Here is a 12,758-nt window from a genome sequence, read left to right on the forward strand (position 1 = left end):
TCTTTGTCTGTTTTTAAGTGCGAGCTGGTAAAATCCAACAGAAAAGCCTGAGGTTGTCACTAAATCAGTGAGGTGAGCTGCCTCACTCGTGAATAGGGCATGCAGGGGATACCCTGGCAAAGAGTACCATTCTGACTTTGTAAATCATAACGGCCCAGCAGTGGACCCAAACACTTCCAAGAAATGACATTGTATTAAGTGTTGATGCATTACATGGTTTCTGACTTACCTCGCGCAGATTGTTTGGCAACCCGTATATATACCTGTAGGGTCGGCCGTTGTATTTCTCATAGTTGATTTGCGGTAGCTCAATTCCTGTGAAGACATGAACGCATGGTTAAAACGCATTTCCAAGTTGACAAGGAGGCGCACGATTACAATAACAATGCCCTCAATGCCCTCCATTTGTCGTAACATAAATTCCATTAAACTCTATTTAGCTTGACGTACGGCTTATTCTAAGACCCATTAGCTACGGAAAACTTTTTTGCTGAGGACTAGGTTGTCAGTGTACCAAAGTGGTTGCACGTATAAAAGCATTGTTTCAACACGGGCAGTATTGCCAAGCGATCCACGACGGTACGCAATCATAACAGAAACGCCTTATCACAGCGGACATAAAATTAGGCGCAGCTGTATGGGGCACCCTATATGACTTTATTAGTATAAAAAAACAAACGAAAATAATATATTTATGACGAAACTAATATTTACAGGACGAAAGTGAAATAAATCTAAGACGAAACATATATAAAGGACGAAAGAAAATAGGAAGAAACTAATACATAAAGCACGAAACCAATCTATGCATAGGACAAAAGTACATTTAAAGGACAAAGATTATTTATATAGGACGAAAATTGATAAATATACGACCAAATTCGTATATAAATGACGAAACTATGTACATATAAATATAGAACGAAAATAATAGGACAAAACTAATCATAGGCCTATATAGGACGCAACTAATAAATATAGGATGAAAGTAATAAATATAAAACGAAACTAAAAAATAAAACAAAACTATAAAAACTTACAGAGCGATACTAATAAATAGGACAGGGTGCCGCCCCAAGATGAAGTGCACGCCTATAAAGCCAATTGGCGAAAGAAAGACAAGTAGTGACAAGCGGGTCCTTACATTGCTACCAGTGTCAGGCATTACGCGAGTACCACTGGCATTACTAGCAGCAGGCCTGGGCCCATTGCTAGTGGGTATAACATTTGTTGCAACTAATTCACGGAAAGCAGGGTTTTGAAGGATGTTTTCAACCACATGAACTTCTCGTACTAGAACGTTTTCAATTTTCCAACGTTTGAGCCGTGGTTCAGGATCACAGTTCCACTCTTTTTGACAAATCTCTATGACAAGTAAAGTGTGATATGACGTCCACCGTATCATCAAGAGTGTCGGGGAAAGAGTTCCATAAGGGTTACGGGCAACTCTAATTTTTCTCTTAAAAAGTTACAACAACCGTCAGAAAGCGATGGCATGTCTCAAAAAATGAAACGTAGCAAGGAAAATTCCGAAGCATTTACTTAGAAAACGTTTTTTTTTTAATAGACAAATCTCATAGGTTTGTGTACAGGGGCATCGAGTGTTAATGTTGTCCGTGTAACTCTCCGAACCGGGTATGGCGCACAAGCGGCACGACGTCCGCGAACCGGTCGGTAGATGGCGCTTCGTCTTATATATTTTACGTTTTCATTCTGTATAATATGTTACATTTTGCTCCATATCACAACCGGTCTGGCGTCGAAGTAGCGTCCTATTTATTAGTTTTGTTCTAAACTTATTATTGTCGTTCTATATTTATTAGTTTCGTTCTATATTTATTACTTTCATCCAATATCTATTATTTTCGTCCTGTATTTATTAGTTTCGTCCTATATTCATTAGTTTCGTCATTTTATATGAATTTGTAGTCTGTTTATAGTTTTTGTCCAATATAAATCATCTTTGTCCTTTAAAGTACTTTTGTCCTGCATATAGATTAGTTTCGTGCTTTATGTATTAGTTTCGTCCTATATGTATTTCTTTCGTCTTTTGTATATTTGTTTCGTTTTAGATTGATATCACTTTCGTCCTATTAAATTAGTTTCGGCATATTTTTTTCGTTTGATTTTTTTTACTAATAAAGTTACGAGGGCGCTTCATAGAGCTAGCATGGCAAAGTTGGATAAGTTAATTAAACTTAATTAATACAGGCGTTTCACAGCAGTGCGACTCCGAGAGTTTGCAACGCACTGGCCAATCATAATGCGCGAAATCTGTCAACCCAATGCTCGTTGGAGAGGGTCGGCAGGTTTCGCGCATTGTGATTTGCCAACGCGTTGCAAACTCTTGGAGGCGTACTATTAAGATTCGCCCGGATTGGCCGACTGAATGTTTGCGTAGATGCTATATTAAGCCCGTGCAAACACGGACGCTGGCATGGCGGATGTCTCTCTGGTTTGTAAACGACTGCTTCCGTCTTGAAATCGCGTATGGAAACCAGGATTTAATTAACCATCGAAGTAAGCTTCGAGATGATCCTTAGTCACCAATTAATTGGCGTTTGATGTGAGCGGGGAACCGAAGGGTTGGGGCACTTGGAGTACACAAAGCAAAAATAATAATAATTAATGCGCCCTCCAAGTTGTACAAAGAGTGAAACTATGCGCTTTCCAATTTTGGAATTTTTACCAATTTTGGAATGAACGGAGCGAATCAGTCTCAGCCACTCCCATCATAAAAATCATTACAAATCTACTGTGATGGAGGACAACTTCTCCTCTGATAGCCAGTGTATTCACGTTGTACCCTTTAATAATACGGCCGTTTACTGTAGTGAGCCTCCGAGAGCTTGCAACGCGTTGGCCAATCACAATACGCGAAATCTGTCGACCCAATGCACGTCTGGAAATGGTCGACAAATTTCGCGCGTTGTGATTGGCCAACGCGTTGCAAACTCTTGGAGGCGCTCCATTGTGAATCACCCATACTGTGGAAATACTGAATGTAGATTCTTTGTGGCAGTTGGTCCGAACTCTATAAGTTTACCTGCTGCTTCTGTCTTCAAAATATACTGTTCGTGTATTCCACTAGATTTATGTAATAATTTCTGAAAAGGACAACTCACTTTGATCTGAAAGATCCTCGTGTGTGCAGAAAACTTTGCCTGGACCAATCAGTTTAGCAGTGGCTCGGCTACCGGCAAGCGTAACAAGTTCTTCAGTATCCTTCTAGTTTAGGAAAAACACATCCAATATACATGTATAATATTCTGCTTGACCATACTGATGTAGAATATCGAGTTTGGTCTAGACCCACTGCTGAAGTTGGCAATATATTGCGTTTGCTTTCCTGCTAACGCCAGTAAAGCCACGTGAAACGAAACGTTTTGGAACCCCGGAAGGGGTTCAAACGGTGTTTTGCAAGAAACGATTTGCACTCAGGCGCAGTCTTTTTCGGAGATTATAATTTCCCACGTGATTCTTCATAACCCCACGAATCGAAATGGCATATCTCATTCCCTAAACTAAGCGAAACCTCAATTGACTCACCTTCAGGTCCAAGGGCAGAACGAAGCGAACCGCCTGCAACTCTTCTTCGTTTGAGGCAACCATTTTTCGCGCTGCCTCCAGACCAGCGCTGTCCATTATGCTGGCATCAGCATGGCGGCACAGATCGACGACCACGTGTCCATCCTCCTCGTAGGCATTGATGAAATGTCAGCAGAAGAAGGAATCGGCGAGGTACTCGGTGGACACCACCTCGCCGGTGCGCAGATGCACGAGATAGAAACGGGACCTGAGTTGCAAAAACAAGTATCAGGTAACACAAACAGTCCTCTACCCGATGTTATGAACCTGCTTTGCAGAAAGGATTGTCAATAGCAATTTTTGGCAGAGTAAAACAATTTGTAAATCAGTCAGAAGCAATTACGACTTGTATAATTTCATCCTGTGAAATGCAAGCTTATAACCTGGTGTTGCTGAAGATAAATTTTCTGTGTTATAGGGAATTTGTGTGTTTGTTCCCAGCGACGTAAGACACTATCCTTACAATATCCTGTCGACATCTTTTAACACGCCTGTCATGGAAACGGTGGCGCGAACAATGCAAATCAAAGAACTGTATACGTGTATCGTGTACATTTACTTCTTTTCTGCAGAATTCTACCCTGTGTTTTCGTCCATTAAGTACCAGAGGAATACTTTAAGACTTATAAAAAGAATTCATTTATGCATAAGCACGGGCGCAGCCGTAAGTTGAAGTGGAATTAAAATTGAACGGAGTGCATATCTTTTTTTTTCATATCTGGGTTTGTCTTCGAAAGGCCTATCATTAATTGTAGGCCCCAGCTTCATCTCTTCAGGCATCTGTTTTAGGAAAACTGACTTCAACATTCGTCGGTACCCTTTTTGAGACAAAAAATATCAACTCTTGTAATTTGAGACCAAAGCTTATAAGATTTTGGATTGGATGGAACATTCTTGACGTCCAAATAAGTTATTCTGGAGCAACTGGAGAAACTAAGTATCGAACTAAGGGTCTGAACAAACTTAGGATCTGAAAAATATTTTTCCCTGGAAATCTGCATCGTACTTCTGCTCGGGATAAAAGCTCAGACAGGTACTCGGGGCAACCTCCCGCAATTTGGCGGTGAGAATCTTGAGGACGTTCACGACGAAGGGCTGTTCCAGGAAGATGATGTAGTTTTTGGTCATTCCAAAGCTGTGAAAGTAGCTGGGATACAGCGACGAAGAGGCTGGTATACGGCAGATTACCCTCGATCCTTTCATTGGTTCCTCGTTGTCCCCTGCAAAAGGTGCGAAGAAAACGATCGTGTTATATGGACTTCCAGCCTGTGTTACCTTCATGTGAAAGAACCTTTACTCTCTTCAACTTTCTGGCACTGTAAACTAGACGAAATGTCTTTGTTTTAGTCACGAACACCGATTTTTGTTTGATGACGTCACCGAATTTCGATGTGTGTCATCGGAAAATGTACTTGATTTTGTGTATGATGAGATCTCTGAAGAAACACTTATTAAATGACAGGGTGAAATAAACAGGACACTGAACGTCTCAAAGTTTCCCTTCTGTAATCTCCAGGATGACGCGTCCTTATTATGAAAACTCACAAAATTTCATGAAGTAGAGCAAACAAATCTCAAACGTGGCGTAGCTGTTTTTGTTGTACCACCAGAGGGCGTTCTTTTTCCTTTTACGACGTCAGCAATTAGTGCTCAGAATACAGTTCCTAATTTTCTGTAAATTTTGATCGGTATAAAATTTTCCTGTTTTTCATTGCTCTTCCAGTTAAGGGGCTATATTGCCCAAGATCATGGGCGGAGATCCCAGGGGATGGGGGGATATATCCGCCACTTGTGTGCGTGTGGGGGGGGGGGTCACACGCCCTTTTCAAGTCACTGACGGCGTCACTATCTCACCTGGAATGGAGGCCATGCTGAGCTTAAGTTAAGAAAAACTGACCAGTTTCCTCTTTATTTGACTTACTTCACAACTCATGAAGTTTAACGAAAGCGCCCAGACGTAACTTTCCATCTGCCCTCCTGCCAATCCAAAACTCGTTATTTGTCAACCAGCTTTTTGCCTCCTATTCAGTCGAGCAAGCAAAGCAACTTTTAAACCCAACAGTTAAATGTTGCCTGCAATGTCAAACCTGAGGATTGAACAGTAGAGGAGAAACACACCTTGTTTGGCCAGTGGCGTCTTGATTATACTGTGTGTGACATTTCTCCCAAAGGTTGTTCCCATGTTGTACACGCAACCATCGTCACTGTAGTGTGGATGCGCAGAAGCCATGTTCACTGCTACGTGATCAGTGATCGTAACCTTCAGGAAGAAGATTTTCTTCATATCATTACAAAAACTCTGCAGGTATTAAATGTCCATCAGATTGACTTACAATCTCAAAGAGAAGTCAACTTGAAAAAAGTGACCATCACCACGAGAATATCGTCCAAACGCACGTTTACCTTATTCGTCACTTTGAGGGTCCGAGGATCTACCTTGCACATCAAACTGCTTTCCGTTAAGGCGTAGAAATGGTCCTGTCCGAGATGCAGCCAGTTCACGCTACAGTTATCGGTGGCGTCGTGTAAGGGCTTCGTGAAATAGGAGAAGAGGTGTCTGAAGTAGCTCTTGCAGGGATCCCTGTAGACGGCCGTACCATAGCCAAGAATAACTATGCGCTTCTCAGCCATAGCCAATTCGTATGCATCACTCTCTAGGTACCTGTTTGGGGATCAGATAAAAGGAGAGGTAGATGGACTGTCACCTCATGGTTACCTTCCGTTTGGCAATGGTTTCTCTTTTCTTTTTGACTGAGCCGAGTGTGCTTTTTAACAGGGATGGGACAGGCAATTACTTAAAGAAAGAGGGTTGTTGCCTTGACAGGGATTCACCTGCTCTGATACGACACTTGACCATCCTCAATGATGAATCGATGAAGAAGAGCGAAGCCGTCGAAAAAGCTACCGACCTCCTGCTCTCCGACTTCGAAGAGCCCTGGCCCATTACGGAGAAACGAGCCTTTCAGCCACTTTGGGATCTCGCCTAAAAAAAAAAATAAACAAAAGTCAAGGAGTTTGTAGTACCAACACGCCACGACATTCAGGGCTGGGAGTTCCCATTCCGATGAATTGCAAACCCTGTACAGACGTGTGGAGAAGTTTGACAAGAGAAGGTACCAGTAGAGCGTTTGGCAAGTGACTATTTGAAAGTAAAACAACACCCCAAGAACAGTGGCAGGATTTTGCCTTTCTTTCATTTCTTTGTATGCCCATGTAGTGCATGTAGTGACAGTAGGTAATAGTGACAGTACGCAGAGGTAACTATACTAGTGGTTAACTGGAGTACATTTTGCAGCGGGGCACTTGGGGTCCTCATTTCTGGAGGGGGCACCCAGTGAGATTGGTAACAGTGACCAAGGCGGACCATCACAAGATTTTCTTCCTTCTCTAATTTCTGAGTAGGGGAGGTGGGCACACAGGGGGTGTACTGGCCTCGAGCGCAGGGGGGGTGGTTAAAGTTCCCGACACATACATTGTTCACCCGACAGAAGACTTCTAAAACCATGGAGCAATGGATGCATGTCATCCTTCAAGAAATCACCGTTGGACAATACGACTCTCAGCTTACCGGTGACGTTAGCACGTCGAGGTTCATGACTCTCCCGATGAATAGAAGTCAGAATTTGGCGAAAAGGGCATTCCACCTCCTCTCCATCATCAGCACAGTTGGATCTCCCAGACGACATGCCCCCGAATCAAAGTGACGAATTGTTAGTTTGTTTATGTGGAGTTGATGAGATGTGTATAATGGCTGCCAAGATGGTAAGTCGTTGAATGCTGCCAAAGGATTCTGGGAAGGGGAAAATCATGTTCTCATTACGATTAGTACATTGACTGGTGGCTGTAGCAGCACGTTTACAGATAAATAACGAACAATGGCCAATCGTGGATCGTGGAAAGCATTTTACTCGCGCTTGAGCAAAGCAGAGAGATTGCTGGTGGTATACTTGCTCACCACGCATGTGCAAGTGTGCACTCACTGTCAGTGAGAGGTCAAGCCAAGAGGGATTAATAATCTTGTCCGTCCATTTTGAATCTGCCAGTAAAAGTTATCCGGTATGTACAAAATGTATGACAAACGTAACTCGTCGATTTTCACAGAAAGAAGCTGCTGTCCTTGTCCACTTTGCACAGACAAGGGTATGTGTTCTTATCAAACTAACGTTTGGAGTGTGCAATTTGATAAATTCTTTCTTTCAAAACATGTACATGTACTTGAAAAGTAAAAGCATGGCAATGTTAAGCGTGAGGATTAAACTCCTGGTGGCTGCGAAAGCGAATGTGCAGAGTTCAGGAATTTAAAAAAGAAGACATCGGATTTTCATTAGTATAGGTATCACATCCTCATCAACACCCGTACAGTTCATATTTCACGTGAATACGGGCGATTCACAATAGCGCGCCTCTAAGAGTTTGCAATGCGTTGGCCAATCACAACGCGCGAAATCTGATGACCCTTTCCAAATGCGCATTGAGTTGACAGATTTCGTGCATCGTGATTGGCCAACGTGTTGCAAACTCTTGGAGGCGCGCTGTTGTGAATCGCCCGTATTGCGATGACATGATCCTTGGGCCCGAGAAAAGTGATTAAAGTGTAAGCCGTCATGGTTAATTTGTAATGTTCCCTACCCCCAGCTTATGATGAGAGGACAAGTGGGCAAAAATGGGACAGGTGATGAAAACATCAAAGCTGATTTCTGTTGACCTCTGCAGAGATCCGGCAATGGTGTTTCCCAACGAAGAGCTGAAGGTACCTTTTCGATAAACAAATCAGTTCACTGCGCGGCCTTGTGTCCGTGTACGTAAGTTGTGAAGAATTCATAACAGAGCGGACCCAAACCGAAAAGGCCCAGTTTCAGTAAAAGCCGACGAAGCCTTTCGTTTTAAAGGGTTGTTGAGGACAAAGGTTCCTTTCCATATGCGCGTCAACACTTGCGCCGAGCTTTGCGTATCCGTCAAAATCGCTCCCGGGGTATTTTGACGGCCGAATGCAACGCACACGTGTGCTGATGCTATGCCAATGGAGTCGATTTTGGGGTCCGTAAAAGTGAAACGCATGAAAGCATCGTGTACGCGATGCACCCAAAAAAAATACATAATTATGGAAAGGCGCCCTGAATCACCAACACGTGCGCGACGTTTACTGTAAGTGACATGTATGACAAACTGCAGTCGGAAGATCACGTCTGATAGCCTACAGAATGATAAAATTTGCAGGTAAAGAAATTTGCGAAGTTCTTCACGTGAAGAGTAGGCCTATACTCGACTACCCCCATCGACGTTCTTACCCCGGCCCCAGCACTCTACCATTTTGGACTCTCTGAGGTATGCTTGTCTTAACGCGAGTAACGCACACAATGCTCAAACGCAGCCGCTGATACATGTCCTCTGGCACTATGAACCATCGATAAGTTGCCAGCAAGACAAACGTAACGCGTACGTATTTTTTGGCCTGAAGTTTTGATCATTATTTAAAAAGCATGTATTTTCAAGCAATTTCAATCGCACTCTTTCCGAAAAAAATGTTTACATCTCTATAATGTCTGTAAGTATGACGAATGAACGTTAAAATGTTTGGCCGTTATTGATGATGTGACTAATCAAAGCTGGTTAAAACGTCCTCTTGATATCTTTAAATCCTCAACTTGTGAGATCCGTGAGACTTGTTTTAAATTCGTGACAAACCCCAGCTGCATGATCAAAGTAGCCTTCGCTGTTGTGTTTGTCTTTAAAATAGCCTTTTGAAAGCATTTTTTACTGCACAACTGTTTGAGGATGGACCATATGCTTTCCTATGGGAAAATGGTGCTTGAGGGGAGACCAGTCTGCATGCTTCGAGGAAATGTCGGATTTCCCTTTGAATAAAATTCCCGAAAGCCACGATTATACATGTAGTCTTTATTCAAGTCGGATTTCCAAAGTGTGTTGTTTAAAAAAAAACAATTTGCAGCCTGAAAGGGATGTTGAACTCTGGTGGTGTGCTTCTGGAACTCTCGAATAGGACAATAACCTGCAAAAATGAAAGAATCTGCTGTTACTGTCGTTCATTACTTTCAAAATTTCAAAAAGGCAACTTGTAAAATGTATATTAATTTATAGAAACTGAAGAATTGCTTTACCTGAAAGAGAACTATCGTCACTTCCGAAAATACGGCCAATGCAACTCGATAAACGCGTACGCAGATGACGATTTACGAAATTATTTTATGCTATGGTCTTTCGGTTAAAACTAAGTTGAATAAGAGATCCGAAAAGGTTGTTGTTTACAGTTTTTCAGGGAACAAACTTCAAGAAAACATTGACTGTAGGTAGGTACATGTACTGGTTAATCTTTGCGCATTTCCTTTTCACATAGTTCCATGTGTATGAAGTGAAAACAAGCGTTCATGAACAAGGGGATAATGGGGGAGTGGAGGGTCCTTAATGAAATTTGGTTTTTGTTTTAACATCTCCAGGTGAATTTTCAACAACATTAGTTAAAAAACACAAAGATATTGCGACATGAGTATACCTTGTCGTGGTTTCATTCAGAAAATCATTAATCCAAACGTATAAAACGAGGTCTTTCCCAGGTAAAATCCCCAAAAGGCTGGCCGCGCAAGGGTCCCAGAAGCTTGATTCGCGACTTTAGGCTCTGTATTCAATCGGTGCGCCAAAACAAATTGATCTACGTGTAACGACTAAACTGGCCCTGTGTGGAGAAACCTAGTTCAACTTATTATATATGAAATTTACTTTTTGGGCTGGGACAAACATAAAAAGAAACATGACCGTAACAAAGTAGAATATGATAAGCGTACACTGAGGTTGACATTTTCAAATAGGCCTAGTGAAGTATGATTTTTCCCAGTTCGTTTTACCAGAGCTGTTTTAAGAATAGTGTTCCTTGTTGAATATAAATAATTGCTTCTTTTTACGAACCATATTTTTTCAAAGTTAGTTTTTATGAAATAAATTTAAATCAAACTCGTTTTCATGAGAAACAAATAGAATTATGAATGACCTGTGACTGCTATCGACACGGACTACATGTATGTCCGACCGCATGTTGTAGCGGTTGGACCCATTAAGTGCATCTTTATATATGTTTACATTGCGTTTGGGAAAAGTTTTGAATAACTACATCATAATGCTGTGACATTTAAAGGTCTATGTTTAGCCATAAGTTGGGCAGTCTTTCGTGATTGCTCTATGGTTTCTGCAGGTGACAAACTGCAGGTTTGGGGAATGACGTTGTCATATATATCACGATTTGATTTAATTTTTGGTATCCGGTGAATGTTTGTGAAACAAGTTTGAGGTTGCATGTGGCTCACAGTTAATTAAAACCCACGTGCATTCATAAAATATCCCTTAGCCCTATACATGTATTCCCTGGGGCGAACTCGCCCTGGGGACCCCCGGTGGATTTTTGATTTATTGCTCTCCCAAGTTGAACCCCATGCCGTTTCCCACTTGTTTCTATGTCCCCCTCTGATAGGGCTGAGCACTGCAACAGTTACCGTGGAGATAGAGTTATCCCATGCATGAGTTGCACATGTTCAAAAGTATGCGTGAATAGTGCAAACCACAAAAGGGGTATCGTACATGTATAGGCTTACTTCCACTTCCCTGCAGCATAAAGGAAAAGGGATTATTACTCAAGAAACCGCATAGGCTCATGTACTCATTAAGTATGCAAATCCTTTGGTCCGTCTGCTTAACTGTCTGCTCCAGAAAGTTCTGAGCAAAGGACAATGACATGATCCATGTGATGTCAAACCTACCTCCATGGTCAAACGAAATGTGTGATTAACGATCTGACTTCATGATACATTATTCGAATGGGAACAATTTAGTGGGAAAAAGGCAAGACAAATATAGAAAGCTGAGTGTTCAAGCTAAAAGGACATGAACACCAATCAAATGAATAATTCATACATGGAATATGAATGCTAGCAACTTTGGTCTTGAAGGTGTAAAACGGGTTTTTACACGAAAAGTATCTCTAAGCAGAATAGATGACCGCCATTTTGCCTTTTCTCCGAGCCTCGACCATTCATGGATGCGCGGTAATGCAATTACCTCGTCATGGACAACAGAGGGTGTCTTTTAATTGCGGCATGCAGGTGGCTGCATGGTTATGAATGGTGTACTATTTGAATTATAAATGCTGGTTGAATTCGTCAATTAAAATTGAAGGTGTGTTGACGGAGCCCTGACGTTACTGAACGTGTTGGCGCGTTGTGTGGACGGTTTTAACTTGGACCGAAACTTATTCCTCCAAAACCTTGAACAAAGTTCATATGACTTATAGAAAGTTGCTACCCCAAGATGTTAATACATTGGACCAAAATGGGTTTAATAACTTCAGAGCACAGTTTAACACCCATCAAAGGTTTCAAAGGGTCCAAGAATTAAAATCTATTCCTGGACAAAACTTGGTAAGAGAGGAAAAAACTATCAAGGATAGGCTGAAACCTGAAGAATGAAATGAAAATGGTGACATGAGCAAGATATAAGGGCTGTACCTTAGGCGTCAATAAGGTGGCAAAGTGTAAGAAACTTACCAAAGGTGCAGCAGACACTTGAGAGATGCAAAGTACTAATGCTAGGGGTTTGACTGGCGTGCGTCCTCTTCCTTAAAGATGCTGGGATGATGAATCATGGATGAATGAATATAGGGTATCCAATTGTCCACACAGATAGTGGCAGCCAGAACAATAGGGCAGACGGGGAGCCAGTACTAGACAAAACATGGTGGTGTCGGGGGATGCTACTCCTATGAGGACAAGTAAAACTGAGGAAAAAATCTATTTCTGACGTAATTACGCACTTCGTTTTTGCAAATCCGGCTTCCTTGACCGCTCCACGCATTAGCAGTGCATGTACTCTACATTGTACATGCCGATTCAAACATGTAGCTCGGTATTTTTAATGGCGGTGTCAGTCACTGACAGTGGAATATAAGGCCAAGTTTTGCGTCCGTTCAATTCCGTATCTGCATCAATTAGGCTTACTGCGCATGCATACTGTTGTTACCGTAAATATATCTTTTATTTTCGTCCTGTTGAAGGGAAATAATTTTTTCTGTAAAACTCTTTCTCTCCATAGCAAATATTTAAACTTTTTGTTTTGTTTTGTTTTATAAATTGCCAGAATAAATCCTTCTTGCGCAAAAGTCGCCAAGC

General features: G+C 41.8%; 1 pseudogene across 1 annotated transcript; it reads right to left on the bottom strand.

The window, feature by feature from the left end:
- Positions 1-86: 86 nt before the first annotated feature.
- On the bottom strand, positions 87-7,274 carry LOC147795084 (beta,beta-carotene 15,15'-dioxygenase-like; annotated as a pseudogene). Its single transcript, XR_015424139.1, has 8 exons — positions 7,157-7,274; positions 6,421-6,571; positions 6,025-6,250; positions 5,707-5,887; positions 4,595-4,808; positions 3,550-3,796; positions 3,126-3,228; positions 87-315 (listed from the first exon to the last, which is right to left on the bottom strand). The product of XR_015424139.1 is annotated as a beta,beta-carotene 15,15'-dioxygenase-like (transcript).
- Between the last annotated feature and the right edge of the window lie 5,484 nt (positions 7,275-12,758).

This window comes from Acanthaster planci, unplaced genomic scaffold (assembly GCF_054643075.1).
Source record: "Acanthaster planci isolate LZ-2023a unplaced genomic scaffold, COTS_SCS Contig175, whole genome shotgun sequence".
Taxonomy (NCBI): Eukaryota; Metazoa; Echinodermata; class Asteroidea; order Valvatida; family Acanthasteridae; genus Acanthaster; species Acanthaster planci.